At 40.5% G+C, this 14,616-nt stretch overlaps 1 long non-coding RNA gene across 2 annotated transcripts in view; it reads left to right on the forward strand.

Moving 5' to 3' along the window:
* LOC101058613 (uncharacterized) overlaps positions 1-14,616 on the forward strand; it is a 39,179-nt gene that overhangs the window by 10,494 nt on the left and 14,069 nt on the right. Inside the window, exon 1 of one of the 2 annotated variants that reach the window (XR_675070.4) lies at positions 14,059-14,556. The exons of the other annotated variant lie outside the window; for it this stretch is intronic. This is a non-coding gene — a long non-coding RNA (uncharacterized LOC101058613). Of the gene's footprint in view, positions 1-14,058; positions 14,557-14,616 lie in introns of those variants that run through there. 2 annotated transcript variants of the gene reach the window in all.

The following is a 14,616-nucleotide window of genomic DNA, read 5'->3' on the forward strand; positions in this document are numbered from 1 at the left end:
AGCAGGTATTTACTGTGCCTCTGCTGTATGTCAGATATTTGATGCTAGTCCTTGCCTTACCTGCAAACCAATGGGGGAGCAACTACAGTAGCCTCACATGGCCTCTGCTCTCAAAGTTTGCCTCTGCATTAAATTCCTAGAGAAGAATATGCTTCAGTATGGGGAAGGGCAAGAGCACTAGTCGAGGGACATATAGTTCGAAAAAATCAAAGATTTTGGAGAAAAGCACAATGGCACCCAAGTTCTATCGGCCATGACCTTGCACAGGGCTGAGCCTCAGCTTCTGTAACCTGCAAAACAGATATTTTCCACGTAGACTAGTTATTGTGCTGTACATTAAATATGTGGTATATGGTGAACACTTTGAAGTCCTGGAGAATAAAATGAGACTGCAGTGAAAATGTATTTTGAAAGTCAAAAAAATACAGTATCAATTTAAGATACTAATAATTTTAGCAAATGGTGGGACAAATATATTGCTTGGAAGGCAGTTGAGATATATTTATTTATTTGCTAGCTACTCTATTTTGATGCCTCTTTCTTTTGATTTTGCCCAATGACTAATAGCCTTTTTGAATTGCTTCTTTTCCACTTTCACTTTCTTTACGTATGTAAAATCTTAGAGGGATCCCAAAGTGTTTAAATACCACCAGCACCAACAGTAATAATAACAGCTCAGCAGCACTAAGACTAAATAGCATATCAGGCACCCTGTATAGATCTTTCTAAAATAGTTCTGACAACCCTAAAAGAGCAATATTATTTAGCCCATTTTAGAGATAAAGAAACTAAGGCTCCGTCTTTCTGATATAATCTATTACAAAGACTTTTATTAGCAATAGCGAACATTTGTAGAGTATTTATGACTATATGACAGGCAGTTGACATTTTCATCCTGTTTATTTCTCATTTATTCATTCAACAAATATTTACTGAATGCTGGGTATTCATAGTGGCCCAATCACTATAGACCGGTCAAGAGGAGAGAACTCATAAGCCCAGTTAGGAGATAGTATAGAACAACACTATGAGGTAGGTGCTTTTGTTATCTCTAGTTTATGTCCAATAAAAGTGAAGATATGATTCAAATCCAGATGCTTCACTTTTAACCATGACACCATATTGCCTCTGAGAAAAGTGCTTGGGATCAAGAGAATTGAGACACTGGGGATAGTATGGTTGAGATGAACCATTCTCCTCTGAGTCTATAAGAGAATTGGGCCTAGATAGTCAGTGTGACTACAGAGCATTCCTTGCCTTCTCAGGAGGGGGACCAAGGCTCTAAGGCAGCAGCCCTAGTTCCTCCATTTGCCACTAATTACCATGTAATCTTGGTAAGCCCCTCAGTTTTGCTGTGCTTCCCTCATCAGCCAAATGGGGATAGCCACGCCTGACTTAGAAGAAGTCCTGGAGAATAAAATGAGATTGTAGTGAAAATGTGTTTTCAAAGTCAAAAAACACAGTATTGATCTAAGATACTAGTAATTATAGCAAATGATGGGAGAAATATATTGCTTGGAAGGCAGCTCAGATGCATTTATTTATTTGCTGTTACTCTGTTTTGATGCATCTCTTTTTTGATTTTGCCCGTGACTATTGATGACACATATATAAAAGAAAAATGCTCATTGAAATGGAAAATAGAGACTTTAAACATGAAAGTTCAAGATAGATCAGATTGATTTTTTTCTTTTTTTTTTTTTTTGCCTATTTCTGTTAGCAATAACTGGTCCTGTACTGCTAAGTATCTAGTTGAAAATACCTTAGCAGACACATTCTGCCTCTACCTAATAAATGAGACTGCCTATATAGACTGTCTGATAGTTGTACAAAGGAATCAAATGCATATATCTAACCATACACAGGTACTCAAAGATCAATTGTATTCAATAATATAATGGATGTGTTTTTCATCTTTAAAATTCCTGCAAGAGTAGTTATTCTTCACAGATTGAATTAGCAAAATAGGAACAGATGAAGTCAATTGTCAATTGTTCAAATGCAGGTCCATATTATATAGACAGATCACAACCTTGGGGGCTGCTAATGTGAGAAGATAAATCCCTCCTCATAAAACGAGTATTAGTAGCAATCTGCACCAATGCATTTAATTTCTCATATCCTTGTAAATCTTCAGAGCTCGAATGAGGTGCTTACTTCCTATTACTTTATTCAGATCAGAAGGTTTAGAATAATCCTAAAAATCTCTTTTTATTTTTTCAAACCTGCTTCATTTCATCCTCAAAAGCACTGTAGCATCAACATTAAACAGAGCTAGTTAACAGGGGTTTTAAGAAAATTAAAGGTGTGGCCAAGTCTAGACATCCCAAAATAAGTGGATGGGGGATACAGGCTTTTGGTCCAGTTATTTCGGCCACCTTCTTAATGGACAATTTGGATCACTGCACAGTCAATCCGCTTAATTGCATCTGTGTTGGCCATTAAAACAAATTGAATGCGCTATGGCCAATTTGGACATGTCATAAAGAAATGGCCTATAGGGCCCACGGAGATGCAGAATTTCAGCCATTATTCGATTATATCTGATCAATGGAGACAGCTTGTATAGGGAATCCAGGAGCTAAAGTGGATCACACAGGAGCCCCCAGCCTACTTTGCCGACCATGTTATTAGGATCCACTGTCGACAGCAACAAAATTGGCCAGGTGGTTGACAAAGCATCACTTTACTTTGTCCTGAGGAGAGAAAAGTCAGTGCCCCATGACTTTGCCTAAAATATCCCGTCAGCAAACCAACAGGTCGTCTTTTTCACTTTGAGTCCTGAGTAATTTGAGAAGTAGAGAAAAAAAATCTGAAATGTCCACTGTCGATGACCTCTAGTGTTGGTGTAAAAATAGACCTTATGCTGCATCCTTTGTGATTAATGCTGGGTAAAGGTAATTTAAGAGGGGCCTAAGTTTCTTATTTTTTCAGATCTCGACTCCATGTACTTTACCTTTCCCTGCACCTCTGCTTGTCTGAGAGGTCTCAAGATCATCATTTGGGACCTCCATTTCTGCTGGGTCTGTCGTCTTAGATCGCCTTGATCTTGAGCATCTTTGTGAAGTTGAACAGGGGAATGGCCTTATTATGGGTATTTCTGGATTATACTCTATATATTTAAGCCATAACATAAGGAATAACTGTGGGCCATATTTACTAAACATTTGATATATGTTAGGTGCTATCTGGCATTTTAAGTATATTGTCTTATCTAATCCTCATCTGACCCTGTGAGGTAGGTTCTGGTGTGTTTACTGCGTGGATGAGGGAGCTGACACTTAAAATTGTAATCACTTGTCAAGGTCAAGGTCATTCAACAGGATCAGAATCAGGACATAACCCCTGGTCCCTCTGGGTCCAAAGCTTGTAGTCTCAAATACCGTATCATCCTAAGCACCATTGATGATGACTCGTTTCAGGCCGGCTTAAGGGATAAGCTTTCACCAATTTGTTCTTATAAATATTTACTGTTTTCAAACCATGTGTTAGGCATTGTGGGAGTACAGAGTTGAAAGAAACAGAGTCCTTGCTTCTAAGGAATGTACAACTAGTTGGGGAGATAAACTTTCAATGTGACAGTATGAGTTGGGTGCGTTCGGTCTGAACAGACAGCAAAGCTCTTTCCTTGTTGCCTTGCTGAGTGACGAGCTAATCTGCTCACCAACTTCTGCTCCCTTAGCCTGTGAAGAGAAGAGTTCTCTGCCGGGGGTTCCCTGTTCTTCAGGAGCTTAGCAATGTGATAGAAACCAAAAAGGGGTCACCATCTGGAACCAGCAGTGGAGGTTTTGTCACCATGCTAATGGGGCCAGAGACTGTGGGAATATAAAACACTGACAGTGGCCCCTGAGAACCACGTGCATGTGGCCAGGCAAGTGACGGCTGAGTCCTGGTGGATTGTGAGAAACCACGGGAAAATGGCTAGAGCCACCTCATTCACTCCAGGCGCCTTCTAGGAGTCAGTGGCCTTGGCATGATTTGATTAGAGGATAAAGAAAATGTGGCACATATATCCCATGAAATACTATGCAGCCATAAAAAAAGAACAAGATTATGTCCTTTGCGATAACATGGATGGAACTGGAGGCCATTATTCTAAACAAACTAACACAGGAAACAGAAAACCAAATTCTTCATATTCTCACTTAAGAGTGGGTGCTAAACAATGAGTACACATGGACCTAAGAAGGGAACAACAGACACCGGTCCCTACTTGAGGGTGGAAGGTGGGAGGAGGGTGAGGATTAAAAAGCTACCTATTGGGTACTATGCGTATCACCTGGGTGACAACAAAATATGTACACCAAACCCAACCACCAGCAGTTTACCTATATAACAAACCTGCACATAAACACCTCAACCTAAAATAAAAGTTAAAACAATCATAAATAAATACATAAAAGGCAAAAAAAAAAAAAAAAAAGAAGTGAAAAGAGCCATTATCCAAGAAGAAGAAGAAAGAGGAGGAAGAGAAGGAGACTGTATTTGGAAATATTCTCATGGAAAGAGATGAGACTTGCTTCTTACCTCCACCCTCATATCCTATTTGTTCCTCCTAGGGACCCTATCACCTTATCCATTTCTTCTTTGTCAATCCAAATTCTAGCCACCAAAAGCAAATCGCCTCACCTCCTTTGTAACAATTTTTCTGATCATCTCAAGGAGAATGGTTGGAACATGTCTTCTCATTCTTTCTGAGTTCCTCATTTTCATTCATTCCTTCAGTCAATCAGTCAGTCTGTCAACAAATACTGAGTGCCCAGTGGATGCGGACCATTGTGCTAGGTCTACAGCACTGAATCAGTGTTTGCTCATTCAGTCACCCACTGACTTCTTACTCCAACAGCCATCCTTAAAAGTGATTTTTGGATGAGGAGAATCTAACATATGCAAGATCACAGTGCGGCATAGACAACAACTGTATATGCTAAACCTAGATTCACAGAGTATTGGTATAAACTCATGACATAAGAGAAGACCCAAGGCCAAAGAAACTTCGGTTAATAGAAGAGAGTAGAAAGGGCATTTTGCATGTACTGGAGGAGCTAGGATTCTCTAACTGGTTCAGCTATTTGTTTAGAAAAGAAAACATGAAGGAGAATATGTAATGCAGTAATAGTTTCTTAGCACAATATCATGACAGGTGGACTACGCCAGTCCAGATGCCTTCTGGAACTGGAGAGGGGAGCTTTTAGGAGTGCATAAAGGCCTTTACGACAGACATTAAGTTTCAGAAAGAGGAAACATTTCACCATTTTAGGACTTATTCCAATGAAACACCATATAGCCAAATAATTTTGGAGACCATTTAAAAGAAGAAGACTGTTCCGATATGATGGTATCCACAGAAGACAGGTCTGAAAGTAAATAAAAGATGGTAGAATCAATGAAGTCATTTCAAAAGATCAAAAGGAGAAAAAAAAATAGTGCACATGGCAGAAATAGAAATACCGGGGCACTAATAAAGTATTTGGATTCAGTGGGAGCAGATGAGACAGGTCTCTGCTTGGAAAATTAGATTGGAAAAGAGGAATAACGAGAAAGGGAGATGATAAGATAGACTTATATCAGGTGGGTAGTTGTACGGAGACACCAAGAGAAGGATGCTGGTTAGAGGTTGAGTGTTGGGAGAGTAGAAGCTGAATCAAGGGCAGTGAATGAGAGTATGTATTAGTTCCAAGGCTATTAAAATAACAGTTTCCATGCCATTTCCTCCACCACTACCATCACCACTGCCATCACCACCACAATAACAACTATCACCATCATTATCATCGCCACCATTATCATCACCACCATCACTGCCATAACTACTACTACTACCACCATCACCATCACCACCACCACCACTACTATTAACATCACTAGCATCATTGCCACAATTACTATTGCTACCATCATCACCACCACTATCAGCATCACCGTTACTACCACAACCACCATCATGCTCACTATCATCATTGCTACAACTACTATTTCTACTACCATCACCATCACCACCATCACTACCACCATCACCATCATTACTACCACCATCACCACCACCACCAGCACTGTCATGCTCACTGGCACCATTGTCACACCTATTATAACCACCATCCCCACCACCACAGCCACCATCATCACCACCACCATTGCCACAACTATTACAGCCACCATCAACATCACCACCACCACTACCACCATCATCATTACCACCACCATTATCACTACTACCAGCACCATCACCATCACTACCACCACCACCATCATCAACATCATCATTGCCATGACTACTATTACTACCAACATCACCATCACCGTGACCACTATTGCCATCATCAGTATTATCACCATCATCACCATTAGCACTACCACCCCCAAATTATTGCTCCTTTGCAGGTGGAGACAACTGTACTTCTTTCTTTCTGATTTGAATGCCTTTTATTTCTTTCTCCTGTGTAACTATTCTGGCTACGACCTCCAGTACTACTCTGAATACCAGTGGTGACCATGGGCATCTTTGTCTTGTCCTGATCTTAGAGGGGAAAAGCTTCTAGCTTTGCACTGTTGAACATGATGCTAGGTGTGGCTTGTCATATATGGCCTTTATTATGTCGACATACATTGTTGTTGCACCTGATTTGGTGAGAGCTTTTGTCATGAAAGGAGATGATCTTTGAATGGCTGCTATTTTCGTCGACTCTTTGGCTCTCTCTGGATGCAGCTTAAGTCTGCAGTAAGGACTCTGATGAGTGAATTCTATGCAGCTTGACATTCTTGTCTGAATAATAAAAGTTCTGCAAACAGGTGGCTCCAGTAATCTGTTTATTATCATTTCTCTTTCCTAGTTAGAATTTATCGTTTTTCGTGTGTGTGAAAAGGAGTCTCTTCATTGTTTCTAGGCTATGCTATACTTCTGTATCCAGAAACTCTGACTTAGAGAGCCTGGGAGATGTGAGAGCATTTGACAGAAATATAAGTTAATGAAAAGAATATTTAATCTATTTTTTTAGATGGGAACACTGAGACCCAAGAACTTGGAATGTCTACACCTAACTGCAGGTGAATTTTTTAAAAGAGTTTATATTAAGTGACTCATGGAGACTTAGAAGACTTACATCTCTTAATGTTTTGAGATTGGCCAATCTTAAGTTAGAGTTGTTTCCAAGAAGAGGAAAAAATAAATGATCAACCTCTCTAGCAGATAGATAGTCACAGGTTTCCTATAACACAATTTAAAGGAATCACAATTTGTAATTGCACAGATTACAAAAGGACTATTCATCTTATAAACCAAGATGCTGTAGAACTAATTTCAATTAAAGTTTTGCAAGTGAATTTTAAATCACATCGAATTAAGCAAGAATCAATTTACATGCAACTTCTAGCAAAGAAATTACTATGTAGAGTAAGAGACACCTGTTAACTTCACTACCCGAAACCCATTGCCATGATTTTTACCCACGACATTTTCTTAGGACAAAGTGTTAAAAGATTGGCATCTTTGATTTCAAGCTGTTTCCAGGACCCCTTTGAAGAGTAAATATGTTTTTATAGCTTCAGTTGTGTGTGTGTTTGTGTATGTGTGTTATGTGTTTGGCAATAGGAATATTTCAGGAAGAATCTCTAAGCTGATAGAGTTCAGAAGAGCAGGATATTCTGAGAGGGTTTTCTGTCTCTCTGAGTCAATAAAAAATCAGGCTATAGTTCTCTTCTTTCATCATCTAGAAAATAGAGAACATTATCTGTCTTTTAATCCTTTGTAAAGATAAAAAGTGGGTAAAAAGGTAAGGGTTAGGGTCAAGAGACCTGTATTCAAGGTCTGTGCTCTGTTACTTACAGGCTAGTTAATCATGGATGAGTCCCTTAACTTCTCTGAATCTTAGTTTTCTTATCTATGAAATAGGGTTAACTCTTGCTGCCATTAGGATTAACTGAGAATGTACTAATGTTCAAAGAATATGTAAAAGTCGAACATAGTGTCTGATATAAAATTGATACTCAATAAACTAACACAAAATAGACACTGAATAAACATGTTGAAAAATATGGAGATTTATGTGTTCACACTAATTGGTTTAAGTCTTAAACCCAGGAAAAAATCTGAACTGCAACATGCAATGAGGAGTAAACCTTGTTTGCTAAGTAAATGTTAAGATTTCAAAGAACGCTCTCCTCCTGTAAAACCATTTTGCCTTTGAAGAGACCCACATATTTCGCATGCGAGCAAAATGGTTCTTCATTCCTTAAACCCACTACTCATAGGTCCCCGGACTGGGGTGCAGTTTCTCTTTGGTAGGATTTTTCTTGCCAAATGACGCCAGGTAGCGCATTATCAAAATGACCCATTCTGGTGCTTGGATGATGTCACGTCCCTTGAGAGGAGGGCAAGTAGATATATCAGGCCTTGGGCACTCACAGGTTTGGCTCACTGCTAGTGAATCCAGAACTCCCACACTGGCTAGGCTGGTTCCAGAGAAATAAATCAACCTGAGAAAGCCGTTGGCCAGGGATGAGTCTTGGCAAGAGGTTGACTTTTCTGGCTCCCACCCTGCTTCCAGATTGTCATTTAGAACTAGCTCAGGCATCCAGTCTGTCTGTCCTCTCTGTAAAACCCGCAGCAGATCACCAGAGCCACAGAAAACCACTCACCCTGCCAATGGAGGCCCTCCTGCAAAGATGCCAGTCTTCTCTTTGCTAACACATGGCTTCTGCATCAATCAACCTTCCTCCTCAGTGCTGCCTCACCACCCCAATGCGTGAATCACTGCCAGGGATCTTTACTTGCAGTTGTTCCTCAATCACCACCCTTCCTGTCACCTAATCTAATTCCACATACCCATCAAATTCTGCCTTAAACATCCCTCATTCTATTAAGAAGAAGATGTCTTCAGCTCCTGCCTGCACTGACGTTTGGCATCCAAACTCCTATTGTTACGATTCCATCTCCATTCTTGTTTAGCTCATCCATAAATTGGGGATAATGATGCCAACATCACTCGATTTTTATGAGAATTAAACCAGATAATTTTGTAAAGAGCTTGTCAGAGTTGATAGACTCCATTGCATTTGGCTGTGGAGATGGTACGTAGAAAGTGCCCAACAAATGATAGCTGGCAACAAGTACTTTAAAAATAATTGAACCTACTGTCATAGTTGATATTCTAGGTAATTTGTATCCAAACACATGCATACCTCTGGAGAGCAAAGAATTTATCATAAACATTTGTATCCCAAGTACACAGTATGTGCTCTTTATATTTGTCTATCAACTTCTGATAACAATTTGATTTGGATAGAAGCATTTCTTTCTTGCTTTTATACATGAGCATGTGCCCAGTGTCAACAAAAGCAGCTTAACATGGCCGAATGCTTACTATGTACCCACTCATTTACTTGCCACAGCAATGGTCTGGATTGGATGCTATTTTATCACTCAGTTTCAGATGGGTAAACTGAGGATCCAGTTTATGTCATGAGTAAACAGTGAAGGTGATGTTCAAACCCAAGCATTCTGGCACCAGAGTTCGGGTTCTTAACCACAATGTTGTCTTTCCACTGCCATAGCATGGCATGGAAACCCTTTCAAGACCTGGTCTTCCCCTGCTGTTTCAGATTCTTTTCCTGCCAGGCCTTTGCCCAGTTTTGTTCTTTCCCCCTGTTATATGGAACCCTTAGTGGTTCTCTGGACACAATGCTCCTGTTCATGCTTCAATCAGATTGCCAGAGAAACTATAGCATGCCAAATTAAATTTGAATTTCAGATAAACAATGAATACTGTTTTAGTATAAGTCATGTCCCAACTATTGCATAACAAATATTTATACTAAAAAAAAACTCATTATTTATCTGAAATTCAAACTTAGCTTGGAACTCTGTAATTTGGTTTTCTTTTGTTACTAAACCCAGCAACCTTCTGCTTTTAGGCCTTTGCTCAAAGAGCTCCATCTGCTTGGCAATTTTCTATGCCTTCTCCATCATGCACTATCTTGTTCATCCTTTTAAGTCTAATGCAAAGGTGAGTTCTCTAGTGAGAATGCCTCCAGTGCCTCGCTGCATTGTAAAATCCATCACTGGCATTTCCAGTACTATCCAGTCTTATAGACCGAACGCTAAGCTCTCCAAGGCAGGGCCCATGGACTCAGCTCTGAATCCTCAATACCTAGTGAGACACGTGGCATGGAGAAGGCATTCAATACCGAGTCATGAATACAGCTATGGAGAATGCTCCTTAATTCTCCCATTCCCTGTCATATATTTCTGCTTTATCTTTGAAATTCTTTGAAATGCACCAAAATTCCTGCATAGAAATTGCTCCTCTCTATATATTTTATTTATTTATTTATTTATTTATTTGAGACGGGGTCACGCTGTCGTTCAGGCTGGAGTGCAGCGGTGGGATCATGGCTCACTGCAGCCTCAAACTCCCGGTTTCAAAGTGTCCTTCTGCCTTAGCTTCCTGAGTAGCTGGGACTATAGGAGTGTACCACCATGTCCAGCTGATTAAAAATACTTGCAGAGACTGGATCTCACTATGCTGCCCAGACTGGTCTTGAACTCCTGGGATCAAGTGGTTCTCCTGCCTCGGCCTCCTGAACTGTTAAGATTACAGGTGTGAGCCCCTGCTCCCAGCCAAGAGTATTTCTCTTTCTCATTTTGAGTAAAAGATATCCGGCCATTGTAAGATGTCTGAACCATATTAACCTTTGTGTTAATCTCCTAGAGCTGCCATAACAAATTACCACAAATGAGGTGGCTTAAAATAGCAGGAATTTATTCTCTCACAGCTTAGAGGCTAGAAGTCTGAAATCAAGGTGCCGGCAGGGCCACACTCTCACTGAGGACTCTAGAGGAGGGTCTGATTCCTGCCTTTCTCTTAGCTTCTGGTGGTTGCTAACAATCTTTGGCTTTCCTTGGCTTGTAGACACATTGCTCCAACCTCTGCCTCCATTGTCACATGGTGTTCACATGTGTCTTTCCGTCCTCTTCTTTCTGTACATGTCCATATCTCACATGACATTTGCCTCTGTGTGTGTGTCTCTTCTCCTTTTTTTATAAGGACACCAGCCACGTTGGGTTGAGGGCCCACCTTATTCCAGTGCAATCTTATCTTAACTTGGATCGTAATTATATCTGCAAAGACTCTATTTCCAAATAAGGTCACATTCACAGGTATTAATGGTTAGGATTTCAACACATATTTTGGGTGACACAGTTCAACTCACAACAACCCTGGACAAGTGACTTCTCCACTCCAGGCCTCCATTTCTGCATCTATAAAATGGGCATAATCTTGCCTACATCGCTGAAGTCAGGGATTGAATGAGATCATGCATAGTGCCTCCTGCATTGAAGGGCTGTGCCTATGACTTCTCTTCCTCTTTCTTTCTAGCTGTCTGCAGCATGAAAGCATGAAATATTGACAATAAAGGAAGTTCCAGCAGGTAGAATTTTGGCTCACAGAGGCCAAACAGAAGCGCAACGTTCTATGTGTTCTTTCAGAGCTCGCTTCCTTCCAGCTGGAGGACTTTTCTTTGTAGTGTAATCCTCTGCTTAACTTATTCTCATCTATGTAGGACGCAGGGGCTGGACATGTGAACTGACTTTAATAAAGGTTTCGGGTGATTCTAGGACACCAGGCGGAGATGTGTGTCTTTGGCTGTTTACCCCTGTCATGAGTGGTTACTTTTTCATGGTCAAAACAAATAAATACATAAAAAGTGCCTAAAACCTATAGGGAATCAAGTTTCCAAACTCTGTTCTTGCGGCTGACTTCTGAATCATAGTGTTATAATTAAAAAAAGAAAACACGAAATTGCACTTGGCCATGAAACATAAATTGTACCTTTGTAAAGGTCAAATACTAGTTGTGATTAACCAGATGAGTCACACTTTATCCTGGTTAAAACAATACTGAATTTTAAAACTACTTACAGGATTCTACACACCACCCGCCCCCACCCAACACTCTTTCTTGCAGAAGTTTACAGTTGGAATCTTATTTGAAGTGGGGTTTTATTTTCATTTGTATTTTTTTTTCAATTTGTGAGATGATTTCCATTGGTTTGGCAATTTGCACTTGAGTGATGCTATATAGCATTATCAGGGTGCCGACAGCTGCTGTGGCATAAACAAGCGGTGATGCATTGAGCTGGCACATCCATATGGTTTGGAAAATAAAATGAAATAAAATAAAAACATTTGTTATCATTTGTGGAGTTTTTGAACACAACCAACTTCAGCACAACTTTAATGCCTCACATGGCTTTCTTTAAAAAATAAATAAATAATTTTAAATGAGAACATTTTGTTTCGCTAGGAAGAGTGGTTTACTGTGTGGATGGGGAGAGAAGCCTCGGTTTCTAGCAGCTGTTGCTCATCTCTGGCCCGGGGTCTCGTGATGGGTCTGCTGTTGGCTAAAGCCCAATGCTGGATCAGTGGTGCTAATGGAATCTCCGTCTGCTTATCATCTCAGACACTGCAGAGCACTGGCCCTCAGAAAATCCTGGCTGTCTAACCCCCCTTCTCCCCCATCCCCTCCCTACCACTCCAGGAAATTCTATGGAGGGCTGCTATGGAGGCAACAACACCTAAAAATTTAACATTGGTTCTTTCTTCTAGAAAGCTAAGCTCAGGATCAGGTTTGGTATTAGAATACCTTATGCTTTTAGGTGGTAGTAATAACAATGCCAGCCGCTAATAATTATGGCAATCGGTGGTGACAATTTAAAGCACTTTTTTATTTACAAATTACCTGGGAATATGTAGCCTCATTTTGGGGGTCTCTGGTGTCAATCACTATTCCCATTCCACTTCCTAAAGATGTGATATTGGCACTTCCCACTTCTTAAAGGAGTAACCGCTCCCATTTCACATGTATAAAATGGGAACTCGGAGTCCTACCCCGAGGGCTTATCTATGACTCTTTTTGGTGACTGGAAATATGAACGAAATCAGACACACACTTAGACATCTTCAACACCCACAAAGCCATATAAAATGCCTTTACTTTTTGTGACAGGACTTTAGTTCATTGTGACCACATTGCGTCTTTCAACTGATCGGAAGTTCCACTGGGCAGTTTTACATGCCTTCATGCCATTTCTTAAAAATGAAAAATAAATGAATAATTATATAATAAATGCAGATTTTAAAGGGGACGGTATCTAAACTCCACGTAGGCAGCGACCTAATCTGTCTTTTTCATCCTGTATTCCTAGTGCCTGAGAGAGGGCTGGCACTAAGTGTTTCTGGACAAGTCAACTCACTTCTCTGAATTGCAGCTTTTACATGTGTAAAATGGGGACTGGATTTCCTATTCCAGAGGGCTGGCACCTAATAAGGGCTCAATATATATGAATTAAATGAATGAATAAATAGATATATAATCTAGGGGTAGGAAGTGGATAACCGTAGATGTTAGGCAGAAGTGTGCTGATAAATTAGCTTAGTCCTGATTGGTAATCATGGCCGATTTCACGCTGCCGTTAAGAGGTTACTGAATGCTGAGTTGGGAAGAGATCTTTCCAATCAGCTCCCGTGACCTGGGGCACTTCTGCTGTAGCACACCTTTGACTTGGGTGGTAAAATAGTTGCAAATCCCTGTTCCACTTCCTGTTTGTTTTTGGGAAGTTTCTCCCTCGGGCAGAAAGGTTTGGGGACTTCCAGATTGCTTCAGTTTACACAATTCTAATTCTCTGGCCAGTATCAGACCATTTTTCTTTCATTTGGCAGAGAAGAGAGAAGGGTATGAGTTGCCAGGTAGTGGATGCAGATGGAAGCGCTGGTGGGCCCATTGGTTGAACATTGGTTGGGACCATCTTACACAGAAAGTTCATCCTATTGCCCTTTCCCACTGTGTTAATATGGGAACACTCCTTCTCTTCTGTTTTATGCCTGTAGTGATTAACCCGGGCATTTTTAAGTAGGCTGTGCCAGGAAGCACCTTTGCAATTCCTGCTATTTCATAACCTTTGCAAAAGTCCTAGGTTTTTGTTTTCTTCCCAAGATTCATTTCCTACCAGTTACATCTACTATTTCCCATCCTCTCTGGCAAAATTGCAAGGAGTGGCATCAGCACATCTTTGTACAGTAGGCGAATATATTTGGAATGCTTATTTCTGAGAGCTGTTGAAGACGGCTAACAATTTTACACCACGCAGAAGGACTGACAATAAATTTAGGAGTGGCAAATGGAACCACTGTTCTGTTTCCCTCTCAGTAAATAAATAACTGCAAAACCTGTACTCCAATACCAGAGCGTCAAATCCATGGCGCTCTGTTGATTAACACCGAAAATGTCTTTGTGAAGACGATGCATTTAGAAGAGTCCTAAGGCTCGCACCAGAAGCTGACACTGAAGGTTTATTTTAATGTAGCACAAATCAGAGCGAACGATGTGAAAAGAGTTCTGTTTCTCCTGGAAGGATGCCACTTGTTTCTACTCCCAGGGAAATGTCTTCCAAGCTCTTTACCAAATCTGCAAGCTGAACCAACTCAACTGTGGCTGCCTTGCCCACCTGAAGACCTCAGGATCCACCAGCAGCCCAAGACACCTCGGAAGCTGTTTCAAGGTCAGTACCAGAAATCGTGTTTTTGAGTGATTTGCAATGTAATGCAAAACTCAATGGAAT

Source organism: Pan troglodytes, chromosome 18 (genome assembly GCF_028858775.2).
Source record: "Pan troglodytes isolate AG18354 chromosome 18, NHGRI_mPanTro3-v2.0_pri, whole genome shotgun sequence".
NCBI lineage: Eukaryota > Metazoa > Chordata > Mammalia > Primates > Hominidae > Pan > Pan troglodytes.